Source organism: Thunnus albacares, chromosome 16, assembly GCF_914725855.1.
Source record: "Thunnus albacares chromosome 16, fThuAlb1.1, whole genome shotgun sequence".
Taxonomy (NCBI): domain Eukaryota; kingdom Metazoa; phylum Chordata; class Actinopteri; order Scombriformes; family Scombridae; genus Thunnus; species Thunnus albacares.
The window spans coordinates 29,087,769-29,108,222 of NC_058121.1; the positions used below are offsets into that span (position 1 = coordinate 29,087,769).

The 20,454-nt window shown below is 39.0% G+C and overlaps 2 non-coding genes across 2 annotated transcripts; both read left to right on the top strand.

The window, feature by feature from the left end:
• Window positions 1-11,117: 11,117 nt before the first annotated feature.
• Window positions 11,118-11,189, top strand: trnae-uuc. The gene has a single exon. It is a non-coding gene; the product is annotated as a tRNA-Glu (tRNA).
• Window positions 11,190-11,794: 605 nt separating this feature from the next.
• Window positions 11,795-11,866, top strand: trnae-uuc. Its single transcript has one exon. It is a non-coding gene; the product is annotated as a tRNA-Glu (tRNA).
• Window positions 11,867-20,454: the final 8,588 nt, after the last annotated feature.

Below are 20,454 nucleotides of genomic sequence, written 5' to 3' on the forward strand. Positions count from 1 at the left end.
TCATCCTTGCATTTCCAAAACATTTTGTTTTCAGCACACAAAACCTTTGATACACATCTGTCAGTTCAGGCTGGCTAACATGCTAACATGTAACACATGTTCCAGCAGGAGAAAGCAGCTAGTAGCAGTGATAACGCTAACATGCTAAGAAATTTAAAAGTAATGTTGGCATGAAAAATAACAAATGTTAGTATAAAACCTAAAAAGTAACATTAAAAAAAGTAACATTGGCAATTTTTTTTTTGGTTACGTTAGCACAAAAAATAAAAACAATAATGTTATCATTACATTTATCAGTATTATTGATGAGCCACACAGGATCATAAAAAGCAACTCCGTACACCTCTTGGATCTTTTTTTCCCCTTATTCTTAATGAAACATAAAAAAGTGATTTTTTGTTTAGAAAATATTCATTTTCAAATCATTATGTAGGAAACCATAAAATCAGAATGAGACATGTAAACAAGACAGTCTCCCTGCAGAAACACTGATTTACATGTTAAACAGTGATGTGCAGACCTGCAGGTTTGATGTGTCCTGTTAAACCCGACTGTTAAAGTGTGATCAGATCTGATTTCCCTCTTTTGGTTTCAGTGTTTGAGGATCATCCAACGGCCGCTGACGTTAATAAAGATGAAGCACAGAGAGGAAATTAAAGCTCGGCTTCCCTCCTCTAATGAGATCATATCCATCATGCTGTTCCCTGTAACCTCACCACAGCCACTACCTGCCAGTGTGTGTGTGTGTGTGTGTGTGTGTGTGTGTGTGTGTTAAACATGAAGCTGTAATGTCATGTTTTATAACAGCAGGGGGCAGCAGAGACACAGTGTGGCTCCCTGCAGAGAGGAAGTTCATGTACAGAGGAGGCCTTACATAAAAGAGCTCTCATATGATCTGATACTAGATTTCTCTCTGCAGGGGGAGGAGGAGGAACCTAATGTGAGTTCAGCTGAGAAGGATCTACTGTGTCCATCTATGTGTCTGTGTGTGTTTTTCAGAAATCGTGATATTTATCTTCAGACTGAATATTTACTGTTTCTGTTTTCAAGGTTTTCATTCAACACAACTGACTTTGATCTTTTGCTTTTTTTTATTCTGTTCAGACACTACAGATGGAAATGCTACAATAAACTTTACATTTTACATAAAAAACACACAATATACCTCAAATGACTAAACTAATAATGACCGAACAACGTTGGTTAGCGTAACGGGATATTTCCCTCTCACTGTAAACTGCATGAATACTACTAATAATAAAACACACATATTTCTGCAGGTATGTAGATAGAAATAAAACAAAGTCACACCTACGTTCACACAATTATTTGAAATAAGTAAATAACAATAAGAGATAAGACAGTAGCAGCAGAACATGAATGTGTTTGTATCAGTCTGAGTCGCTCTCACTGAGGAGCTTCCTCCTGCTCCACGTTATTTTTATGACAAGTATTAAGTGTGATCAAAGTTTGATTTACGACTGCTGAAGTCTGTAACAGAATCATCATAGTCACAAAGCTGCATGTTCCCAGTTATAATAAAGTGTAATGTGAGGATGTCAGTGTTTGCAGGGACAATATGTGTCCTCCTCTGCATCGTGCACCAGGCCAGTCTCAAATATTATTTGTTTTTATTTTTTATTTTGTCAAAACAATCTTTCAACAGTCTTATTTTCATCAAGCCTTCTGCTCACAGAATATCTGCCTGAATGCAGCTCCGAAAGATCAGCACAGATTGGAAAGATTTCCTTCAGCATGTTTAAAAAGCTGATAAAATGTTTTTGCTGTCAGCAGTATGACAGCGTTTCTACAAAGCTCCATTTTCCTCTTACACACCGCAACGCCAAGCCGGTGAGGCGAGATGTTTTGGAAAAGCTCTGTTTTGGGGGGAGAAAAACACTGTTTTAGTCTGGACGGAGGCCAAAACGGAGAGAAAGACATTCTCAGACCAATGTGGACATGGTCTGAGAATTTTTGGCCACTTAGGGGTGATTTCCTGCTCTTAGACATGTTAGGTGCGAGCCCAGGACTGTTTATGTTTCCTCCTCAGCTCAGTCTCTACCGCAGGGAAGCTCTCTCTCTGTTTTTCACCATCTGTGTGATGAGGACATTGACACTGAATGTGACAATGGCCTCATAAACCCCGGCAGACTCTCCCTGGGCGTCGCTCATGGTCCCGAGGGTGCAGACGTCCCTCCTGTGCAGATTATTGCTCCGTCTAACAGGCTGAGGATATTACTTTGCCTGACGGGCAAACAGCAGCAGCACCTTACATGCTTATTTCCCCGGGGACTCCTGAATCACATTTGCAACGACTCTCGCTGGAGAAATTTGGTAAAACCGTGTCGGTGTGAATCCTCCTGAGAGCGCGGATCAAAAACCCAGCTGAGTGAGGACGAGTCAGGCTGAGGGTTCAGAGCTTCAGCCTCGCTGTGTGGGATCATCCTCTGTGACAGAAATAAGTCCTTCATCCCGACTGGCTCTCATTCAAAAACACCCGCCTGCCAATCTGCTGACAGCTGCTTTGCTTCTCCATCACAGTCAGACTGAAAGCGTCCCCCCAAAATGGGATTTTCAACGCCAACAGGAAGTCCTCTCATCCTGCAGAGAAGAGCCCAACAGTAAAAAGAATATCTCAGAGATAAAAGTAAGACGAAAAAAGAAGGAAACTGCATCAAGAATCAGCAGTTTCAGAAAATAAACAGAAAATTCTGAATTTGTAGTAAAAAAATGACTGATGTGCTGCCAAACCATCTGTCAGAGTGAATAAAAGATATTATTTACAGCATGTTTCATAATAATAATAATAATAATAATTTTGATTATTATCAGGTCATTTTTGTCTAATATTCAGACCTTAAAGTTTTTCTTAAAATGTGAAAAAATCTTTATTTTAGCTTGTTTCCAATAAAAATCAACCTGTTTCAATAATTTTATAAAATCAAGGTGAATTTTTCTTGATTCTACAGTAGAGATGCAGACTCTTATTTCTTTAAAGACTCCGTCCAGACATGTGAGACAAAGTGCTAAAAAGAAAAAAAAGAAAAATGAAAAATAACTTGTTTCTGATTTGTCCACAAAAAAGTTAAGTTACCTCATAAAAAGAATAGAATGATTGCAGGATTTACACACCCTCTCCCTCACCCTCACATCCTCACAAGAAATTCAGCCGGCAAGAACGACCTGTTTACGTGCGTAACCTGGTTACGCTTGAGTGACAGACGCCATCTAGTGGCTGTAGTAATTATGTGCACTGCGCCTATATGAGGTGATAAATTTCCATAATAGGTGGAGACTGTTCGCTTCGCATTTCCAACCGCAACTTCAGGACAGTTTTTTAAAAAAACATAACTACAATTGTCCTGATCTTTACTGTTGCCATGACGATGAAGGTTGCATAACTTTAAGGATGTTGCAACTTTAACCCACACCATGTTTCAAGTGATCATTTTAATCCAAACCATGATATTTCCTCAACGCCAACCAAGTGGTTTTTGTGCCTAAACCTTACTGGACCTCAACCAGTGTCGTCACATCAACATCATTATTTTTTACGAAAACGCTGTGGAGTGCAGGTACAATCAACCTATGTGGTTGTTTCAATATGAGGATGTGTTGTATTTACAACAAAAGAACAACAAAAAATGACACAACAAGCACTTTCTCAGTTACAGGAGTCATTCTTTCTGTTTTTACCTGGAGACCTACTTACTGAAGTGAGTTTCTTCTGCAGATATCTGCATCTCATTACCAGTTAAAGGTCAGAGATGAGCTCTCATCAGTTTCCCATCACTGCTCAGACTGTGGTTATTGATCCTTCTCACCTTGGACTAAATGCCGTCCTTTTAGCACAAACGGCTCAGATTCAACTCACAACACAACAGATTATCCTGAGAAAGGGCCGAGTCAGCACAACACAGAGACTGCCGTTCGTTCGTTATTCCTGTTTGCTTCACCGCTGAACGATCAAAGAAAACACTCGCCTGGAAGAGATCGATACAAGCGTTTCAGTTGTATGAATTTTTTATTGTTTCTGTTACCTCTGGTGTCCCGTAGTTATTATTCATAACTGTCAGTCTGAGGAGTCTGCAGAGGAAACAGGAAGCGGGAGCTGAGACGTGCAGATGCTCGTTTATAATCAATGAAGAGAACGCTGTAAAAAATGTCTCATCGCTAAAAAGATTTTCTTTTTCTGTTGGATCTCATTATTCTGTCATCTTCACTTTGTTTTATTCTACTTTCCTTCAGCCTGCTTCATGTAGTGTTTTCCTACATTTCCCTGAACACCTTCCACATATGGTATTAAACATACCAACATTAAAGTTACAAGGTACGTCCCAAGTCCATTATTTGACCTTTCCTCCATCCTCGCTTGAAGCGGAAGTCATTTCGGTCATCATGAAGGCCGTCAAAGTGTTTATTTCTGCTTTGAGGAGCGAGGATAGTCTTTTACTGGCCAACACACCACTTATTGGATATCAGTTATTGATTGGATACTACAGCTGATCTTACTGATCTGATTCTTCACAACTACACTGAATGGAGGCAGATTACATATTAGACTGTATCTGTATCTGTATCACTCCACAGTTTTATATTTTATTTCTTTTCTGATTCACCATCAAGTTAAAATCTGTTAATTGTTGGTCTGAACAAAAAAAAAACATAAACAACTTTCTTCATTTATTAGAAAGATTTTTCTTTTCATGATCTGTTATTTCCCATGTTAACTTTTATTATAGATAAAATTAAAAGTAATTAAAGTCAGTCTGTCAGTCAGAAACACTTTTAAACACATTTATATTTTACATCATTCGTCCTCATTTATTCAGTCACATGTTGGGCTGAGTGTCGCGTTTTTCAATTTTCCCTGAAACATTTAGCCTAATAAGTAATTTCCAGTGTTCAAAAGACACTCTGATCATATTCTACGTTATTAAATAATGAATTCACAATCAGAATATCAATAAATACAGGAGCAAATAATGAATCAATAATATAAATACATTCTGCAGTAGAAATGGTTCATGTGCTTCTGAGCAGGACACAGTTAGTTTAAATACAGATGCAGGTTTTTATTCTGTGCAGGTGTTTGTTCAACAGGTAACAGGTTTCAGAGAGGAAACAGCTGCTGGCAGTGATAACTGTGCACCTTTATTAGTGTTAACACAGTGCACATGTGTGCAGGAACAAACTCCATCATAAGTCTCTACAGCGGTTAAAGCTGACTGACAACTGATCAGCTGCCGCCGTCATCAGAAACCGACGTCACGTCACACGACGCTTCAGAGGAAATGTCTACCTGCAGTCTTGCATTTTGACATTTTAAACCCCTTAACATCCACCCTTTTTATAGAATTTTTGCCTATGTGGCATACCCAAATGGAAAAGCTTATAACAGAAGAACTGTGAGGCCATGATGGATGTATGAGGCTTCATTTGACAAGTGACATCTTCTAGTTTCTGGAAATGTGTTTGTTTAGCATATAGCTAAAACACAAACAAAATTATATCAGTTCAAATAAGGCTCAAAAAAGTGTTTTTGGTCCTCGTCTATAATGAGTCATATTTGAATAACAATAATTAAGACATTCTTTATGACAGAACTATGCAGAACACCATAAACCTTCTACATCTTGTCAACCTGTATAAAGTTCCAGACCTCTAGGACTAACCTTATGGGAGTTTTTAGTTTGTGGTGTCACTGGTGTCCCCGAACCTCTCCAGTTATCTCCATTTGGCCAAATTGTGCGAGCTGCTTTGACTCATTACTGCGTGATGCTACTGCTTACAGCTGGCTTAAGAGGGTCGCTGGTGACCCGGTGGATTTTAAGAGGTTAATTAATTATAAAACACATTGAGTCTCTATTTCCTGTATTTAAAAAAATCTTATAAGGCACATAATGACACAATATGAAAACAGAATATACTTTAACAGCCTGTTAAACTGTATTTTGGTATGAAAACCATCATTTTTTGTTCAAAACAAAGTATTTCTATATCAGACATAGATGTCCAGTATCTTGTGATGAACTGCTGGAAAACTGATTGATTGATTGATTGACAGCTCAGTGAGTTATCAGCTATAAGAGCAGATACACCTCTTTATACAGTGTGCTTGTCTGCATTCAGAGGGGCGACTACACTGGAACAACACAACCTTTAAATGTTGTTGAAAGATGGTCGTGTTTTGCTGCAGTTGCTGCAGAAAGTGTCGGTGTTTTAATGTCTGGATGTTACCACCACCAGGGAGCCGGCCAATCAACAGCAAGAACATCTTTCCCTCCGTCTGCTTCATTACAGACGGTCGATCTGTATGCAGAGCACACGATCACACCTCCACTTCTCTCTCTTCAGTTCATTTTCCCGTCACGCTCAGTTGCTCGCTGCCCGCTCGCTCCCTCAGGTTTGCAGCGTCGGGACAGAGAGAGAGAGAGAGAGAGAGAGAGAGAGAGAGAGAGAGAGAGAGAGGTGGAGGCAACAAGTTCACAGGGATTGACATTTTTAAAAGAAATGACGACAGCGTGTATTGATTCAACACGCAAACACAGAGACACATACTGTACAGTCCAAACAGAAACATTTCTCTCATCACAACATGTAGATGTTTACTCTCTCTGTGATCTTATTAAGCCATCGATAATTATACACATTTTTATACAATTACACAATAATTCTGTGGTATTCCACCAATAATCAGAGTAAAGACTTAAAGCTGAACTCATTGATTGTTTAGTCACAAGGTGCAGAAGAACAGCAATGGTAAATCTGGAAAATTTCTCATCTGAAGGTGATGAAAAAAAAGAAGAAGTGAGCAAAAGGTGCACAGATCTCTTCCCATTTATGGTCATATCAGTAAATCAATTGCAGCATTTTTTTAAAAATAACAATATTGGAAGATTTTAAAGTCCGCACCACTCAGAAACAAGTGTTTGTGTGTTTGTTGTTCCTTGACAGTGATGTTGAATGAGACTTTAAGTAACAAGAAGCAAAAAGTAAGCAGGTCAAAGGTCAGAGGTCACTATCCACAGAGACATTCAGGTACCGAGCAGCTGAGTGTTGCTCAGGGGAACTGCGGCAGGACACGCTGGCGGCTGTGAAGCTCAGATCTTCTGTTCAGACGGACGACTCGGCCTGCTGAGTCTCAGCCCCGAAACGTAAGAGGTCAACATACAAAGTAGGGTTTGTTTAGGTTTGAGCTTTGCCTGGCGCCTGTAAAAGTTGTGAAAGTGTTACATGTTTTACAAGTCAGAAATATACATGAATATTTGGGTAAAAAATGTAGGTAAAACACTGAAAACGTAGTTATTAATCGGTAAAAACATAAAAATTTTAGCAAATTTGGGAAAATTTGTGTAGAAATTCTGGTGAAATACCAACAATTCAGGTAAAAACCTAAAATTTGGGAACGTTCTTAGAAATCTGGGTAAAACCCTGAATATTGGCCAATCAAGTCATTGATTATACATGAAGCCCCGCCCCCTTAGTTACTGTTACATGTCAATCATTCTCAACTCCAAGCCCATTGGTTCCTACTGAAGACTTTAAAAACAGCTCACAAATATACAGTTTCATGTTTAAAAATGGTTTCATAAAACAGCTGATCACTGAAGTTTTTACCAAACAAACAAACAAACAAACAAACAAACAAATGAGAGGAAATGTGCATTTCCAAACATGAAGAAAAATATAGAATATCAGTAAAATGTCACTTTAAGTCTGGATGTTGGAAACTGACTTTTCTGTTCTCAGATTTCTGTCCTTATAATGTGAGACACACACACACACACACACACACACACACACACACACACACACGCGCACACACACACACACACACACACACACACACACACACACACACACACACTAATTGAGGGGATGAAGCTGTGAACATCTGTGCCCATTAAACATCTCACAGAAGGCTCAGTGAGAGCTTTTTGTCTTTTTGCTCAAACATGAACAGGGACTCATTAAAGAGTGTATATGTGTGTGTGTGTGTGTGTGTGTGTGTGTGTGTGTGTGTGTGTGTGTGTGTCGCACTGCAGGGACCATAAGCATAGATTTGGGTATGGATGGCAGGGAAATGTCCCTACCAGTATTTAACTGCGGTTAGATCTCTGCAGAGTTGCAGGTTTGTGTGTTTTCTGTAAAAAGTGGGTTATTATGATGAAGAGTGAATGCTGGTAATAATATAGTAATATATAATAATAGATGTGTTTCTGTCCACCTGGTGAATGTGAGTCCAATATTCACTCTCTTTTAGCTCTGTTTTTACTCTCTACCAACTCCTGAGGGAAATATCTGGCTCTTTAGCTGCTAAATGCTCCACTATGTTCACCAGCTAGTCTACAGCTAACTGTGTCTGTTTGGTGCTGAGCAGGTAGTGTTCAGCGGCTTTTAACAGCTTTTTTCTCTGAAAATGACACTATGAGACGCTGAGAGTGAACCAGAACAGTAAAAGTTGCAGCCGGACAGATAAACAATGAGCTGAAACTCACTATAAAGCTCTGTGAAGCCGAGAGGAGCTGCAGAGTCACTGATGATTCTCTGTATGTTCATCACTAACACATCACACACCGACACATCAGACTGTGGAATTGTAGAAATATTGAAAAATCAGGTTTCTGTAACTTACTGAACTCTGAAATGTTGTTAATAATTTTAGTGTAAAGTATAAATCTAAGTCTTTGGTGTTGTGGTGTTTAGACATCGGTTTATTCTCCTGAGTGTTTCTCTTCAGGAGGATCGATGTGAGACGCAGAAACAATGAAGCTGATTTCTGTCGGACAAACACGCAGCATTAAACAAACAGCAGCGTCTGCAAACATCTGTCTCCCTCCGGCTCGTTTGTCTCCACTAATTACAGCTCATTCAGCTGACAATTAGCGTTTGCTGCTACATGTAATCTGAGAGGGAAACCTCCGCCTGCAGACAGAAGTCTGGCGGGAACACCGTTTAATTCAGAGATATGGATCCACCTGCCGCAGCTGATCAGCCTCACACTGACTGACTGACTGTCAATAAACCTGCATTTACCTGCAGACTTTACCAGAGCCTCGATACTCCTTGACTTTTCTTCTTCTGTGATTTTACATTACTATAAAGAAGGAAAAACAGCATAAAACATTAAAATGCAAACCTTTTAAAAGGAAAATCTAAAGGTGAAGAACGGTTACTGGTGGTGGTCTCTACTGAAGTAAATCCTCCAGACAGACAAACTAACCAGTGGAGGGACTAAGTAAGTATGTTTAGTTTTTGAAATGGATGGTTGTATAAAATTATTTTACTGGATCATTAGTTTATTTGGTTGATCCTTCCCAAAACAGAAAATAGTGAAAATGTAGGTGTCTCCAAAAGGGAAAGTGTCTGCTTTATCTCATGTATCTCTGAAAATATCGACCAAATCACCAGATTTAGCATCTTCATCGATACCTTTGTCCATCTTTTAAATGTATACACTTAAACACACATGAATTATAGGAGGAAATTAAATAGGAAATTAAAAATCCATAAGGTATGTTTATATAGGTCTGTAATTGTTAAATTAAGGAGACCAAAGACTGTTATCTTATCATAAAAGTGACTTCACCCTCTGATGTCACCAGCCGCTAACACGTACCTCGCTGCGTCTTCCTGCTGTCAGACTTGTTTTGCTGTCTCCCCTGGTGGCCTTGACCCTCCTTAGCCCCCCCCTGCCAGCTCTCAGCAACCTTTGACCCCACACTACTGACAAGAACACAGTAAAAACAAACAGAAATGTGATCAGGGGCTTTTCTGAACTGAAGGAACTGGTTTGGTTCGTACATATAAAGACCTGTCTGCTGGTTCACTAAGAGGTTAAAAAACTGAAATATAATTAAATGAGTTAAATTCAGCTGTAAGTTAATGATGCTGAACTATTTCATTTCTCTTCAGTCTTCAGTCGACATAGAAGTTGATGTGTTAGAAGGTTGTTAGGAGCAGTTAAATCTAATAAACCTGAGGAGTCACCAGTGGAACCAGAAATCAAAAACATATTTCTGCTACTAAACATTATATTTCTTTCTCTCATCTTTGTCATTTTCCAGTAAATTACCATATTGTCCAGAATATGAGAAGATATTTTATTCTTCACATGATCAGATCTTTTTGAATGGAGAGCAGCTCCTACAGAAAGTGATGCAATATGGGTTGTTTGTAGCCTTCGTGTTGCTAGGCTAGCAAGTTTCTACCTTTGTGTTTATAGTGAGTCTGTTAGAATCATGATTGGTTTGCTCAGTTTAACCTGCGGGAGTTTCTGAAGCTCATGTGACGTGTTTTTCTGCAGCGGAGGAAATAAATTCATGACGAGTGAAAACGACGTCTTTATAGCAGAAACACAGCGAGAACTGAATCATCTGTCAAACAGATGAGCAAGAATTACTGCTGTCAGAGATGATGAGGAGCTGCAACAGACAAAGAGACAGTCTGAAAAATGATGAATATAATAATAAAATAAAGAAAAAGATCTTCCTTCGCTTGGTCACATACAATGATGACGTACTGGTTTGTTTTTGCTTTCAAGTTTCTCAGACAGCTTTTACAGAGCCAGTTAGCTTATCAGTTAGCGCGTCAGTTAGCTCGTCAGTTAGCGCGTCAGTTAGCTCAGTCGCACTGGTCAACAAAGTAAAACTGAATTGTTTGTTAGTTTCTGGGTTTTTATCACATACTTTCATCATAAACTACACATTTTTCTTTGTCACATACCTTTGTTAGATGTAAATAATTAATAAACCAGTACAATAGTAAACAATAATAAATACAAACAATAGTAAATAATGAAGCCAGACATGAAAACCTCACCTGGACTTACTGACTCTTCGTTCCCTCGAGGGTTTTTTTTTAAGTTTGAAGATTTTCTTTCTGTTCTCCACACTGCTGGTCTTCAGCGCTGATGAACACAAACAACCAGACAGAAAGAAGATCAGACCGAAGGAGGAAAGATTCAACTTCATCAATCTGGAGAGAAAAAACTTCTCACACTACAAAAAAAGACACAAAATGACTCAAACACACTGTTATTATTTTAATGTTGATGTATAGTTAACATATCTTGTTAGATTTCAAACCAACAGTAACGTCTTCATTTTCTGTTCTCCCACATGGTCTAGTGGTCAGGATTCCTGGTTTTCACCCAGGCGGCCCGGGTTCAATTCCCGGTGTGGGAAATCAGCTTGTTTCGGTTAATCATTGGTCAAATAATAAGACCCTGGTTGTTGGTTACCAGAATCCAGCTCTGGTGATCAATGTTGGAGATCAAAAATCTGCTGAGCAAAGAAAGAAATCTTTGTAATTTATTGTTTGTAAGGAGGAAAAAAATCCTCACTATCAGATCAGGACAAAATTTGAACTCAGAACCTCTTTGTTACCAAACCAGTGATTAAGACTTTCTGCTCTCACACAGAAAATAGTTTGATCTGTGGTTTGTTTCACAAATGTGATTTGTGAGCACTGTTTACACACAGATTACATTGTCAGTGTCCTGTTTCACAAATGATTGTCACTCACAAATTGCACATAAATTTGCGAGTCCTACAGTCCTCTTGCATGCTCATGCACGGGTCACAAGTATGGTGTTTCTTTTGATTAGTTTAATGTGTAAAAAAAATTAATGCTAATGGAAATTATCTCCTCATGTCACAAGTTGCAGCTTGCATGTTGTAAATTTGGTGAAACGGGTTACTGGAGTTCAGATTCCAGTTCCCCAAAAAGAGACAAAATGACTATTTCGCAATTTTGGTAATTTAAAGACAACAATGGCTGAAGTTCTGTGTCCCACATGGTCTAGTGGTCAGGATTCCTGGTTTTCACCCAGGCGGCCCGGGTTCAATTCCCGGTGTGGGAAAAGTTTGTGTTCGACACAACAGCTTAAATAAAAACCTGCTTCTTCAAGGCTTCTGTCTGGTTACAACCTGAACACTGACAAACCCTTTGTTGGAGCTCAGAAACACCTGACAGCTCAGCTGCTTGAAGGACGGGTTCACAATATTTCCAGTGTGTTAAAGCAGCAGTCAGGTGTCTGTAATCATTCCTCCTGTTCATACTGGATATTAAAAGATCCTTCAAATGTGCTTTCAATGGAAGTAATGGAGGACAAAATCCACAGTGTGTCCACACAGTTGTTTAAAAGTCTGTGTGAAGCTTCTATTCAGCTTCAGCAGTCTGAGTTAGTCATATCAAGTGGATATCTGACACATTTACAGTCTTTTTAGCATCAAATTCCCTCTTTGTGTTTCCTCGGACAGTGTTTCCCTGTTGAGCTGCAGGTGGAAGTATAGTAACAAAAAGAGGAACTTTGGCACTAAAAAGACTGTAACGTTATAAGATATCTACTTGATTTGACTCATTTGGACGCTGAAGCTTCATATTAGCTTCAGATCAACTTTGAAATACATTTTTGCACAGAAGGAGGACTGTGGATTTTGTCCTCCATCACTTCCATTATAAGGTCATTATGAAGGGATCTTCTAATGGTCAATATGAACAGGAGGAATGATTCAGCCTGGTCGCCAGAATAAAACGTAAGCAGTTTACATTTCTGCGAACCACAGAAACGTTAAATGTGAACATTTCAACACGTGAAATATGTAACATATTAACATTTCCAAAATACGCATCATCTCAACATTTCTAAAGTGACATAGTTCACACGAGATCTATATGAGTTGATCTTTCCTGTTAGGAGGAGGAGGGGCAGGTGGATGGTTAGTAAGTTTCATGGCAGCAAGTTGGAAACCAGCAGAGAACACGGTTCAAGACCACCTCGAAACCAATGTCCGCTTCCCGTTTCAACCGACAAAACCGGGTGTTTTTAGTGAGACATCGGCCGTTTTTATTTTATTTTTTATTTTAACCCAAACCACGATCTTTCCCCTAACCCTAAACCTAACCAGACCTTAACCACAGCGTTGTCACACCATAAAACATCATTATTCAACAGGCAGAAATGTTTGTATGGTACGTTTGTAGAAATGTTGATATGATACGTATTACATGTGTTGAGACGTATATATTCAACATTTCTGTGGTTTGCAGAAAGGTTCAATGCCAATGTTTTCTTCTGGCGACTGAGTTGAATGATTACAGCAAGAAAAACAGGTTTCACTGTTCATTTGGGCTCCTGACTGTTGGTTTAAGACTCACTGGAAAAATTGTGAACCGTCCTTTAATCTGTCAGGATCTTTAGTTCTGAAATTGATCTAAGATGTACCATCAATATGTCACTGTGCTCTGATTGGCTGAAGAAACTCAGTGATGGTTTATATTATTTCACTCTGCAGGCTGACAATTTTAACTTGAGTTGAGTTTGAATTTGTTTCAGACTCTAAACTTAGTTGTACATAGTAAACATTTTCGAATTCTGACTATTTGGAGTCAGAAAATCTTTCTCTTCAGAATAAAATGAGAAGTGTCCTCAGGTGAGCTGACAGATGAGGAATGAAGTCTTAACATCATCGTCTCTTCCTGTCGTGGCTGTAATCCGGTCTGTCGACATGGCGGCGGCGGCGTCCTGGAATCCGGCCTCGGGCCTTTTTTCATCTCCAGCCAGTCCTTTGCATCACGTCGGTCCTGGTCCATCCAGAAGACAGATGCCATTTCGTTGGCTCTGAAACAGAATAAAGAATACATTATTCATGGTGGAGCCCTGGAGGAGCTCATTAAACTCCACACAGCAAACGCAGAAGACAGACTCATGTTAAATGTGTCTCTGCTCACAGAGACGAGTCGTCCTCGCTTTGATGTGAAGGAGGGAAACTGCTTTCAGCCCACAGAAAAGACGCTCATTCTACCAGCTGTATGGAAGACCAAAGCTGACCAATTAAAAAAAAACAAACTACAAATATATAAAACGGTTGGAAAATACTGTAAAGACATTAAGTCATGAAAGTATTTAAAATGCACAAAGGAACTAAAATAAATTCAGGATGTATCAATATAGAAACTGTGGTTGATTTTATCAATACTTCCATGTTTTACTTTTACCTTTGTAGAATTTTGTTTAAATAAACACAATATCTGACTTCATGTGTAGTTAAAAGTTTTATATTTTGCCTGCAGTTATTAACTTTTATCCAGCAAACCTTTCTCCTACTTTTGATTAAGGATTGTAGGATGTGAGGATTAGTCTTTTGTAGTTTTAAATACTGTAATTGACCAATTTCTGCATATTTGAATGTTGTGTTTTATACTTACTTTTATGCTTCGTAAATTACAATAACGACAAAATATCTATTTTTATTCATCTTTGTCACTCCAGGATTTGTTTAGTTATTAATTTATTATATTTTAGATTTGCAGAATTATTTTTTTTAAGCAGGTTTGTCCTCATGGATCAGGCCTGATTTGTGAATAGAATAAAATATACAGAATTACTTTTCTCTATTTTTCTCTTAGTGCGGAATTGTCTACAATGTAGGTATGAGAAAGTACAAAGCAATATAATGAATTATCTCATTCATTGTAATTATAAAATGATCAACGGGCCACTGTTAGAGTGAAAAGAACACGAGATAAAGAATACAGTCAAAATAATTTGTTATGAGAACAAGTAGTAATATTTTGAGTATATCTGGTAGTTTCACAAGGAAATCTTACAATATTGGCAAAACTATGTTATTATTTACGTGAGTGAATATTAAAACTCTTCCTTGAAAACTGATTGCATTCTTCTGATATGCTCTTTTTATTTTTCAAAATTACTCAAAATTTGATGACTTTTTGCAGATTTAGTGCCTATAACTGCTGATAAACATATCTCATTATACCAATATTTTTTCTCTGCAGGATTTATGTATTAATAAAAATAATTATAATATAATTAACTTTATTTAAATAACACATTTTATACTATGTGATTCACAACATGGAAAAAAACAGGATTAAAAGGAGACAAATCAAAGAAAAATGTTAAAACAAATAAAATAGTAAAATGACAGCTAATAGGTGTATGAACTGTATCATTTGAATTAAATGGTCAAGTCTGTTCATTTCCTTTCTGCATTTTACATTTTTATTTTCCACTTTGTTGTCCAATTTTATTCACACATCAGTTTGTATTTCCTCCTCAGACTATTTGACCATTTCATTCAATCATTCATCTTCTTTTTGTCATGTTTTATCCTCCATACCTCACAAGTGAGTTAATAATGACTCAGATTCAGTTAACGAGGTGGAAACGGCTGACAAAAGACACGTTGGCTGAAGAGTCAAGGATCTCCCTGACATGTCGATGCGGGATCCTCCGTTCGCTCAGGGAAACAGGAAGCTCTGGCAGCGGCGAGGAAACATCAAACGACGGCCTGCCGGTGAACTCCGCCGCCCCAGCAGGGGATCCGTTCCTGTCTAATTAAAAATGCATTGGCAGGCTGAGCGCCCCGTGGCTGCAGAGTGTTTGAAGTGCTGCTGCCACGATGCTGAATGTTGTATATTTCAGGGTGGTGAAGATGATGATAGAGAAGGAGAGAGGGATGCTAACGAGACAGTCAGCATCAGAAAAACTGAGTCTGTACACAGTTAGTTAGTTTTAACATTAATGATGTTAGATTTCTGTCACTGCGTCTAATTTCTAATCAAAAAGTCTATAAAACATTTTACAAAAACACACAAATAACCTCTTAATCACTTAAAGAATACTTGAATAATTAATCAGTTTTCAATTAATTGCCAATTAATTTTCTGTCAATCAAGGAATGGATTAATCAACTTTAATCTCAGCTCTAGAGAACTACCATGTACAGTGGTTAATCCAGCTAGAACAACATTACCACACGCCTCCCAGAGCCTCTGAAGACTAGAAAGGAGAAAAAGTTGATGTTCCACCAATAAAAGATGTTGGTTTGGTTTCAGTCTACAAACTGCTGAGTCTCTGATTCACCTTCATCCGGTGTGAAACACTGCAGGACGCTGACAGGATGACCTTTTACTCTGTTGCTGGAGGAGGTCGTTCATCTCCAGGAGGACACGTCTCACCTGGGGGAGCAGCAATGGCCTTATTCCAGGTACCCACGCCCCCCCCACAGTCATCCATCACCGCGGCAGGACAGGAACAGTCCTGCTCTCCGGGGGTCCCGGCTGAAACTGGATCCATCACATTATCCTGGAATGAACTTTCTGCTGGGTTTCACCTGCATACAGACATTTCACCTGAATGAGATGCTGCAGTCTGCTCCGAGCCAGATGATGATGATCCGACTGCAGACTCATGTTTGATCTTCCTCTGATGGAAATAATCCAGCATCAATAAAGACGTATATGACAGCGGTTCAGGTCTGAAACCTGCATACCTAAACATACGGACGTAATGCATATCACAGTGGTCTGTAAACTACAAAAATAAGTAAACAGTTTTACAGGTTTACCAGTGAAAAAACAAACTGCACTGTAAATATAAACATAGAGTAGTAAAAGAGTCCACAAAAGTTAAAGTCACAAAACGAAAAACATGTATCAGTTAGCTTAACAGTGTATTAACTAGGGCTGCAGCTATTGATTATTTTAGTAATCAAGTATTCTACTAATTATTGTATAAATTAATCGAATAAGAACACCAATGCTAACGTTATAACTGCTAAGGTTAACATTACCTAATAACTAGTAACTTGCTAGCCTGCCTGAAATCATGCTAGCACTAGTCGGTCTCAATATCTCGCACGGCTTCTCTTTCTTTCTCTGTACTGGGTCATTTACTTCCTCTGACATTTTGTTCCCAAGATTGTTCATTATTTCGTTTATTACAGGAGTTCCTGGAGGAGGAAAAAGCTAACGGAGCTAGCTCAAAAACTTAGAGTAAGTAGCAGTTACATAGCTAGAGTTAACTGTTAGTTAGCAGACTTGTTTCTCTCGGTTGCTAACAGGACAAAAAGTTGACACCTTTTGAGTCATGAAAACATATTTGTAGCATAAACCATGTCTCTGTTGGGGAGCAGCTTATAAAATGTTGACACAGCTAATAAGCGTTTTTAACTTTCTCCATTTTGAACTCTCTGGCTCTATGTGCCCTCAGAGGTCAGCTGTCAGGGCTGTTTGCTATTCATGTTTAAAGTAGACCAAAGTTGAACTTTGTTTTTTTTTTTTAGGTTTTTTTTGTTTGTTTGTTTTGTTTTTTTCAATAGGTACAGATATGAATATTATCTATTTGGCCCAGCTTTAGTTATTACATAAAAATGCTTTATCTGCTTCAGACAAACTAGTCGACTACGTCTAAAGTCATGGAGAGAAAAACTGAGAGAGAAATTCAGATCCCGGCTACTTGCTGATTGACAGATTGTTTCAAAAACGTACAAATAATGTCAGATTTTTTGTGTATTTATTGTCAGACGTTAAAAAGAGGGTTTGAGGTGACAAACATTATTTGAAGCAGTCTTATGTCTTAAACCCTTTTAGGACAGATACAACTAATGTCTCCGTGTTATATTTGTTGACATCATGAGGCTGCAGGGACGTGACAGGAGTCTGAATGTTGGCAGGTTACCTGCCAAAATGGCGTCCGGAGCAAATTGCCTAACAAAGTGAGCAGCTGCAGACGAACTGAGGAGCTTGTGGCCGGCTGATGGTGCTAATTTCCCATCATGTCCCCCTCCCCCTGAAACCCCCAGTGCAGCCTGTTCATTTGGTTAATATCAGGATAATGAACACACCACCTCCAGGCCGCAGCTGCTGACCGACACACCGGCCACAGGAGCACCCAGTGATCAATGAGCCGATCAATACATCGCCAGCAGCTCAGTTTTGGTTCACATGGTGCCACAGTTTAACCGCAGTTTGATGGAGCGGCTGAACCTGCTGCTGTGGCAACGTTATTGATCAAGTTCATCACTGATTACTAATCTGGCTCGCTTTCAAACACACTGAAAAACACTCATATAGTGATTTTTAAGGTTTTCTGAGATGTTTTCAAGCCCTCATTAGAGAAACTAATTTATTGTCAGCAGCTGAAAACAAGTTTTACACCCACATCTCATGTCTGAATAACAATAACAGTGATATAGCACTTTTCAAAAATAAGTTACAATGTGATTTACACATAAAAGCAAAAGGAGATATTGCCAGATAAATATTAAACAATAGAACTGATACAGTAATAATAACAAGTGAGGTTATGTGTTTATAAGAGAGATTTAAAGAGGTAGTACTACACACTAAAATGTGTTTTTTGAGCTGTAGACTAAATTATGTGACTGTTCTGTGATAAAACCTGTCAACGCTGGTGTTAATATTGACACCAAATCAGTAAAAATCTGCATTTCATGGGTTAAAAATGTCAACTGCTGTTTAAAATCAGCCCTGAAAAGGCGGCGCCAATGCTAATGTAGAGTTGACCGTTTGGGAATTCTCTACGTCATGAAATTTATATAAATGGCAGAATGATAACGCCCGCCTCCCCCAGCCCCGCGCTCATTTTCAAAAATATACTGGTCGAGAAAGACAGTTTTAGCTTCAGGAGCTAACGGCAGCTACAGTGGTGCTGCCCTGCTGGAGGGGGTCTCTCCATCTGTGACTGTCTATGGGAGGAAGAGCTGCTGGCAACCATAAACAACAGAAATCCTCCTGGCATCTCACCCTGCAGCTCTTCAACTCTCCGACTGTCTGTTTCTGCGGTTACCAGCTGGTAAAATCTTGTTTAAAAACATTAAATCGTGGATTAATTAATCCTGGAGCTCCGCTGAAAATGTCTGTCCTGTCCGTCAGCTGAAGCTGTACGCTTCATTTGTTGCACTGTTTGTTTTTCATTATTATTATTATTATTATTATTATTATTATTATTATGTCACTGAGCAACTTCTGCCACACACATGCCTGCCCCCAAACCCCCCCAGTCCCTTGCCCAATTTTTTAGCATTTTTAAAATTATGGCTTCTTAACCTTTTAATGTCTAAAATGAAATTTATAATGAAATGACTTGAAATATGCAGTTATTGATGGCCATTATCAAAGCCAAACTCTATGTAGAAAGACAGAGTTGCAGTAGCTGCACTGGAACAGCAACACTGTCTGTGTAGACGCCGTCACAGCTCAGTGATGCGCTGCTCAGGTAGAGGTAGGCTGTGTGTCCGAGGCGTTACAACGTCGGACCTGAAACATTTCTGTAACACTTTGAATGTGACTCAAGGCTGAACTTTTCTTTATGGCAATGCACCATTACATTCCCACGTAACGTTCCTGTCTCACTTCAATTTGGAGGATTTTTTTTTCCTATATTTGTTTGTCAGATCGTCTCCATTAAAAGTCATGTGACTCAGCTGTTAGCAGCTCCTGTTTCTAGTGTAACATGGATGTACAGACAACCTGATACAGTGATGAGTCTCAGGCTGTTCGGCAGCCTCTGTTTTCTCCGGTTTCTAAGTGAATTTATGAAGGTTTATTGGCGATGAACCAAGCAGCAACCTCCTCCAAAAATGAAGCCAATGAATGAAGTGCCAAAAACTGCAGTTCCTTGAATGACCACTTGAGGCTCCAAAAGCGAGTCAATCCCCATAGACCCCCATGTTAAAATGTCCAACTTTACAGCAGAAATAAACATGTTTACAGTCTGGTACAAACAACGGGTTTGGTCTCTGTAGATAATTTCCTCTTTCATGACAACTGTACGGGGGGTGAATTTTTTTTCACCTGTTTAAATTTTATTAAGCCGTAAAGTTCTGCATAATGAAGGACATGGCTGCTTTGAGTGACAGGTCTGCCAGCCGCTAGGTGGCTTGTTTCAGCCATTCGGCCCCGCCTCTTTGCCCATTTCTGATTGGCTGGGAGTTAGGCAGAGTCACGCACTGCCAAGATGGTGACGGCCGGAGCGGCTCGCTTTGAGTTTCAAAACCGCTCTTCAGAAACCAACGAGTGACATCACGGTAACTACGTCCATATTTTTATACAGTCTATGTGATGGACATCAGAGATAATGATGTCCTCAGTAAGTGTGAGTCATACTGAATGATATCAGTATGTGTTTCATGTCTGTGTTCAGATTGTACTGAGTTATGACTCGGTGAAGGAAGACAAGTAACATTCAGGTTCAATAAACCAGAAAGTATGTTATATAATTTCTGTTCAATGTGTATATTTATTTGTATATTGATCTCTGAGTTGAGTTTGTTGAGTTTTCCCCTGCGGAGGCTTTTGGCTTTGTCCTGCTGAATGTCTGTTACAGACCAGATACTGTAATTTCCCTGTGCTTAAAACTGCCGTCCAGAACCAGGTTTCATTCATCCTGAATCCTGAAACGTGTTTCATGTCTGTATATTCAGATTTATGTTCAGTTCAGAGTTATGACTTAAAGAAGGAGGACGAGTTTTGATGCATGTTACGCTTCATGTCTCCTCCTCGTCCCCCATTCAGCTTGTTTTTCTCTTGAGGAAAATAAAGCTACAGTTTACAGGACAAATGCAGAACAAGAGAGAAAACCACACGTCAGATATTCTGAATCACATAATCACCTGCGTA